The following is an 8,491-nucleotide window of genomic DNA, read 5'->3' on the forward strand; positions in this document are numbered from 1 at the left end:
CTGGCTAGAAACTGTCCAGGGGTTGTAAAAGGAGGCTCTTTGTCCTGTAGACAGGCCTCTTTGTGGAGATCTTCAGTAAGCTAATGTAAACTTAGGCTCCATAAAAAAGCCCTGAGTCTGCTAATTTATTTGTGAATCTACAGGGAAATAAGAAATAAGAGAGAGATAGAAAATAAACCACTCACACACATACATTCAAGAGAAACGATGGATGAAGTTAGGCATCTCGACTTCAACTGAAGTCAGGTTTCCCAATATCAACACTGTTTATTGTTGTGACTGTACTTGTACTTCTGAGAAAAGGGAATTATCGAATAGTTAAAAGAGGACAATTCATCACAAAAACAAATGAATTCTAAAATACAACAGGTTACATATTTTAAACCTAAACATTTCTTATCTAAGTATCTATTACATAAGTTCACAGTGAGTTCAGAGTGACAAGGCCTAAAAGTTACAAGAATATACAACTTGTTTTTAATAGCTGAGTAGTATTCCATCGTGTAAATGTACCACAGTTTCTTTATCCATTCTTCTACTGTGGGACACATGGGCTGTTTCCATGATCTGGCTATTATGAATAAGGCTGCTATAAACATGGTTGAGCAAATTTTCTTGTGTGCTGGAGCATTTTCTGGGTATATTCCAAGGAGTGGAATAGCTGTGTCTTGAGGAAGCCCTATTCCCAGTTTTCTGAGATAGCACCAGATAGATTTCCAAGGAATTCCCAAAATTTGTGGACAAATGGATTGAACTAGAAATGATCATAATGAGTGAGTGAACCCAGAAGCAGAAAGACTCAAATGGTATATACTCACTTATATCTGCACACTAGCCCAAGAGGCATGTCCCACGAGAGCCTTCACTTACCAGGAAACTGGGACAGAGCAGAGGACATCCTATTGGGACACTAGATGAGAGAATCACGGGAGAATGGCAAAGTAGAAGGATCCAGAGGGTCCTAGAAACCTACAAGAAGAACATTATGATAGGCAGATTTGGCCCCAGGGGTCCCACTCAAACTATGGCACCAGCCAAGGACAATACAGGTGGTAAACTTCAAACCCCTACCCAGATCTAGCCAATGGACAGGACATTCTCCACAGTTGAGTGGAGAGTGGGGTCTGACTTTCACACACATTCTGGTGCCTCATATTTGGCCACGTCCCCTGCATGGGGAGACCTGGTAGCACTCAGAGGAAGGATCACAGGCTACCAAGAAAAGACTTGATACCCTATGAGCATATACAGGAGGAGGAGGTCCCCCTCAGTCACAGTCATAGGGGAGAGGAGTAAGGGGAAAATGGGACGGATGGAGGAATGGGAGGATAAAAAGGATGGGATATCCACTGAAATGTAATATGAATAAATTAATAAAATAAAATTAAAAAACAATATACAACTTATTAATTTGGATGGACCTAACTATATATTATCCAGCTATCTCTTAGTTCATAGTGAGTAAAGACAATAATTTTATCTGTCTTCATTCTAAGAAACAGAGTAAGTTCAGACATCTCTAGATAGCTTCATTCCAACTTGGGTTCATGGAAAGTTCAAAGAATTTTGCCTATACTCATGGTGAATACCAGGATTCCTGGTGCCATCTGGAATGGAGGCTTATGAGAAGCCAGAAATCTGCTACAAGGCTATCCTTAGTGAGGCATCTGGAGATCCACAAAGGTATTTATTGCAGCCATAAACTCTATACAATTGTTTTTAGAAGATCTAAAACACTTTAACTTTTAAAACTATTTGAATCAAGTCAGGAATTTCATAATCGGGACTAATTCATCTGAACGACAAACAGTATCCTCAAACAAGATCCTGTAGGAAGTTTGCTCAATCAGAGCTGGTGAATACTTAGAAAGTAACAGTTCATACCAATGCTGGATGTTTTTTCTTTTTGCTTTTTTGAGACAGGGTTTTTCTGTTCAACCCTGGCTGTCCTGGACTCACTTTGTAGACCTTGAGTGTCTTCTTGGCTGTCCTGGACACACTTTGGAGACCAAGCTGGCCTTAGACTCACAGTGATTCACCTGCCTCTGACTCCCTGGGTGCTGGGATTAAAGGGATGTGTCCCACCATGCCCAGCTCTAATGCCAGATTTTAGAGAGATGCAGCAGTGCACAATTGACAGGGTAGTCAGAAATTGGAAGCAATTCTGGCGTGCATCATGGTACAGACCTTGAAAACTGCCAGATCACTTCCTAGATAGCCCACATGCCTAGTGAGCTCCCTTAACAGGATGGCTCTTGGTAATTATATAAACAAAATCACTTGTAACAATATATAAGAGTTTGTATGTATGTGTTGCATGATTAAACTTAAAAATCTACAATTATGATACATAAGCTTTTATTTATGAAAGTAATTTCTGTGAAAAGAGTATTAATATGTACATACAAACATACAAACAATACTTACCTATACATACTTATTAGTATATTTATTTAGGACTCTGACTATTAAGGATTTGTCCTATGTAAACAGCATATATTTTAGCATAATACACTGGATAGAAGAATTTATTATATTGGCAGTATTTTATACTGAAACTGAAGGAACTTTTTAAAAAAAATTTAGAAAATGTGAATTTATCAGCAGCTAATTTTAGAGATTATAAAAGATAAATATTTTACTTATATTATCCTTAACTTGAGGCTGATTATTTTATATTTTAAATAAATCACTGCTTAGAAATGCTAGATTGTACTACTATTTTTCTTATAGGTTTAAACAAATATAAGAAAAAGTAGTAATTTCAATTTCCACTCATGTTATTTAGGGCTTTAAATTAAGAAAGTACTCTGAAGTACGTTCTCCTGAAAAGCATTGTAATATATATTCCAGGAGAAAAAGGAAGACATTTACCTACTGTGTTAAGTATGCTATATGTCAAGTAACTAAAGTTAACTATACACTGAATTCTCACGAGCACTTGACTCTCTGAGTGGATATTGGCATCACACTTATCACTTGCAGTCATATAAAAACACTTTTGGATTTAGAAGTAAATCTCACTAGTTTGAATTTACAGACAATAGATCACATATGACTTCCTAGATTTTTCCAGCTTAGTGTATACTCAAGAAATGGTCAATGTTTATTTTTATGAAGGTGAAATCAATTTACTTGACTGTAGTCATATCAAATTTGTCAAATAAAAGGGAAATATGTTTTTGTGTAATGTTCAATACCCTCTTGTCTTGACTGCAGATGTAGTTCCATTGTTTGCATCTAAACTTTTATTATTCAATAATGACTTTCTCCTCATTGAGTTCTAAAAATAATTTTTATGAAGTTTATCTTTACATATCTAGTGATTTTAGCCTTCCAACGTAAATTTATTATGTATATAATGCATAATGCCTGTAAACCCCTAAACTGTTTGTCTCCTATGAAGATCGTAACTTTATATAATAATAAATCATGATATATAGTAAATTATTATTAGATGAAGTTATTATTGATGTTTAATTGTATCTAGTTTTATTATTTAAATGAATTCCAAACACAGTGATACATTTATTTTTTATTGCACTTATGTCATTATTTAATCTATTTCAAATTTTTTTGACTAGTAATGGGTATAATACACACACACACACACACACACACACACACACACACACACACACACATATATATATATATATATATATATATATATATACATATATATACCATAATCTAGAAACTTACTGTTTATTTCTCACATGTAGAAAATAGTGACAGCAAAACAAAACAAAACAAAAAAAAACAACAACAACAAAAAAGAAAATAGTGAGAGCATATGCATTTTTCGGTACATATTATGTAATACATATGTAAATTAGAGAGAAAGAGAAAGTGTCCTGGTAATTGGTGGTAGATATTTATTTTTCTGTTATTTTTTTAATTACTGACATCGTTTGCTCTACCATACTGTAGATGGTACCACTCCTGAAGAGGTGGTCATGGGTACATAAGAAAAACCACACTGAGAATTCCCTGTCAAGCAAGCCAGTAAGCAGTGGTCCTATGTGCCTTCTACTTTAGTTCCTCCCTCCAGATTTCTGTCTTGATTTCCAGCTCTGAATTCACTCGATGATGAACTATGATCTTGGAGCTGTAAGATAAATAAACCTTTTCCTCCCCTAAATTGCTTTTGGTTGTTGTGTTTTATCACAGCTATAGAGAAGTAACTAAGACATAGAGTCTTTTCTTTAATGGTTTCTACAAGTGTAATAGATAAATGGTTTCTTGTGAAGGGATATTTTAAAACTTTATATGCAGTATTGAGAGGGGTACTTAAGCTTCTTAAAGTGTTAAATACAATACAAAGTATTAAGGACCTTTTAAATATGAAAGTGACTGTTCATTCTTAGAATAAATATAGTATTCCTTTAATTTTTAAGTTTAAAAAGAGCTGTGGCCCGAGAAAAATTCTTCCTTCCTTTCTTTCTTTCTTTTTTCTTTCTTTCTTTCTTTCTTCCTTTCTTTCTTCCTGAAAAAAATGTTAACAGACAGAATTGTTAAATTATCTTCTAAAGATATTAAGAAATTTGTTAGTATTCAGAATAATATACAAAGGAATAAGTGTGGTTCAAACGTATGATTTAATTTTTCCAAATATGATAGCCATGCCAAGAAATTTGAATTCCAGATTATGAATTGTCTATGAAGAGAAAATAGTTTGAGTTTTGTGGTATTTAATTTTTAAAAATATCTTTATATTTATATATTTTTATTACAGGCATCAATAGTACTGCAATTAAATGTTCAGAATTCTCCACTGAAAGAAGCTATTTTGGATTTAGGTTTGTGTATTTTTATCTAAGGTGATATTGTTATAAAAAGCCAAGTGATAAACACTGAAATTTATAAGATATTCACACATTTTAAGGGTACACCTCAAATAGGTCACAGAAACGACTACCTTTTTAAGCAAGTCTGGCTGTTGGAGAAGGGGTATGTTTGTGTTGAATAACTGTCTAAATATAACCTAAGTTGATATCAACAGAAATGTTAGCAAAGAAAAGATATTAATTCCTAACACTAGACAAACAGGTATATGCAACAAATGACTACGTAAGAAGGAAGAATTAACCTAGCACATGGAAATTCTCCAAATTGATTATTCAGTAGTGGATCAGCTCTAAAATCATGTGAACAAAATTCACAATAATGGACTTAGCATGTGGAATTTATATATTTATCCATATATATGAAACAATGATAATAAAGAGGCCATTAACTTAATAGCGAGTGGGCTGTTATGGGCATTTGAGGACAGGGAAAGAGTGATTTAATTATACTTTAATTTTAGATATTAATTTAAAAATTAATAAAACCTAATTTAAATGTAAAATTTCAGATTGAAATGGCTATGAGATTAGAAATCGGAGTGTTGTCTATTTTGAGGAAGAGTTTGAGCTGAAGCCTAAGCACTCTAAGGACAATTTTAAATATTCTGTGATGTTGTTTATTTTACACCAAAATATTAAACTACTTTCATTTTGAAAGTATGAGTGCTCATACCAACATAAAGGCCCCTTCTTAATCCAAGAATTGTATAGGCCATTTTTAATGCAGTGGTACCTTTCTACAATTCATTATACATTGGAACCTAAGTTTACAAAATATTCTGATATATTATTAAATATGAATTATAACAGTGCTGTACATAACTACTGTGGGCTGATTTCTGCAAGATAAATCTTCTTCCAGTGTTTAAATGTCTGTTTTTCTTCATTATTACAAAAAGTATATGCCAAATAAATCACCCACTTTTTAATTAAATATTCATGTATTTAGAATTATAGCAAATAGTGTTATAGAAAATGAGGTGGTTCCAGAACATGAGTATTTTGTAAACTTCATTTTCAGCCACTTGGAAAAGCACAAGAATTGCTCAATGCTCTTATGTATATATTTGGAACATGTGTTTTACTGCTTTAGAAATGCGTCTGAATACTTTCTTGACACTGAAACCTGGCTATTGTCATTTATAATTTTACACTTTTTTATTGTTTTTTGTTTGTTTTGTTTTTGTTTGATTTTCCTTTTTTTCTTCTTTAATTTTTTTTTTTATTATACTTTATTCAGATTACATTCCAATTGTTACCCCCTCACTTGTATCTGCTGGTTCCCACTCTTCCTGCCTCTTCTGCCCTATTCCCCTCCCCTAGACTCTGACGAAAGGGAACCTCCTCCTACACAATATGACCACAGACTGTCAGATCTCATCCCAGGAGCCTGCATACTCTTCCTCTGTGTGCTGCTGTGCCTTCCAATCAAGGGGAAGTGATTAAATTGGGTCCACCAGAATTCATGTCAGAGGTAGTCCCTGCTCTCCCCACAACCCTGCAGCTGCACATTGGCTAGATCTGAGCAAGAATTCTAGGTTTCTGTGGAGAGCCACAGATAGCAGCGCCCAATGCTGCTTCCCCAGCATAATGGGCCCCCTTTTGCGCATGCGCAGTGAGTAAACCGTTGCGCATGCGCAGTAAGTAGTCCTTATGCGCATGTGTAGTGAGGAAGCCCCTTATGCGCATGCCTGAAGGCATGGCGTGAGGTGGCGTGATTCAAACAAGTCATAGTGTCAGGTGGTGTGATCTGACAAGGCATGGCATGAGGTGGTGTGATCCGAATGCACCAACCAGGAGTGATGACGTGGCAGTTTCTGATAGGACAGGCACACTATAAAGGTTCTGTGGGAGCTTTTCCCGGGGTCACTCCAGGATCCTGAATAAAAATTGCTGCAAGAAGAGTTCCCGGTGTTGGTGTCTTTCCTGCTGGACAGGAGCAGCATCAGCAGGTTTCCTCTTGAAAAACAATAAATAAATAAAAAGAATTTCACAAGAGTTTTAATTAACAGTTTTTTTATGTAACAGATTTTTTTTCCTTTGGTGTAGGTCAATTATTAGCTATCCTGGACTATGTATCAAGTGGCAGCTAGATAATAAGTGTGTGTGTGTGTGTGTGTGTGTGTGTGTGTGTGTGTGTGTGTGTGTTTGTATTCCATTAATAATCTAAAGAAGCCCTGTCAGATTGCTCTAGTTTATAGTTTGGAAACAAATCATTAAACAAAAATTAAATTACTCTTGCATTGCTGACATCTATTACAGAAAGAAAATTCCAGTCGACCCACTGATATTATCTTGAACTCTGATCAGAGCAGTCATTTCTATACATAAATACAGACTAAAAACCAGTAGTATTTCTGTAATAATAAACTTTGTAAAAAGGAAACCAAGAGAAAAACCTCATGTATAATATACACAAAAAATAAAAATAAAATAGAAATGTAGGTAGTCTAACAGAAGAAATATTTCTACACTGAAAATAATGCAATAATTGCTAAAACTATAAAATACTAAAAGATTGATTTCTATATTCATAATCTGGATAATTGATATAGACAAATTGTCTAAAAATTTAAGTTGATCTAAAAACTTATTGTGAAACAGTCACAGATAAAAATCATCTAGGAATAAAACATAAATTATTATTTTCATGAGATCACAAAATGTATGGAATTGTAGAAGTGATAATAAGAAGATAAAAGTGAAAAATACCACAAGCTAGTCTTGAAACAGACTATTAATTTACAATGACCTAAAAGGCTTAGTACTTTTGTGTGGATAGTACTGTGGATAAGTACATATACATAATGACCATGAGGTTATAAAAGATATTACCAAAATAAATCCATACTTATGAACAATTGATTTCCCAGTGTCTCCAAGAAAATTCCCCATGAAGAGAATTAGATTTTTTTAACTGATATTGAGAAAACTGAGTGTTTATATGTGTAGATATGAGTAAAAGTAGTACTTATGTTATACTTTAAAGTGAACAAAAAGGAAATAAAATTCTCCATCAAGGTTTTCAGTTTGCCAGTCTGATAAACAACCTGTCCTTCTTCAGTTGGTTTTTTCAGATGTCCCTGTGCAGGGATAATCAGGTTTGCGAGTCATCTGTACTGTCTTTCTTAGTCTCTTCCTTCTGTGAGTCAGGCCTTTCATGTGGAAATTTTTCTAGACAGATATTGGTTGCTTATCAATTTTATTGAACTCACAGTCTTTCATTCCCTTGGAAAGTGAGGCAAAACCTCTTCTTCAATGTAACACATTCCCAGACTTCCATTCTGATGTTAAGATATCTTTTGAAATACATACAGGTTAATCTAATTCACTAGGTTTTTCTTCTACAGTCCAGTGTCTTTCAGCTAAGCTTATCTTCTTTTTCAGTTTATGAAGGTCCAGCTAGATCCTTATGAGCCCATACGTAGCTAAAACTAGCATTTCTTATCTTTTCAAATAGACACTTAGGTACTTATATTTAAACAAAGAAAAAAAATCAAGCCACATTCAATAAGCTGTCAATATACATTGTCAGTTAAAGTAAGTATTCCTTGCCTGAAATTGAAGAAATATTAACCTAAGATCCACATTTTTGTAGTAGATCTCTTCCTCACAGGTTTATAGTGCTATATGTAAAAATA

Source organism: Acomys minous (assembly GCF_964271855.1).
Source record: "Acomys minous genome assembly, chromosome: 19".
In the NCBI taxonomy this organism is placed as follows: Eukaryota; Metazoa; Chordata; class Mammalia; order Rodentia; family Muridae; genus Acomys; species Acomys minous.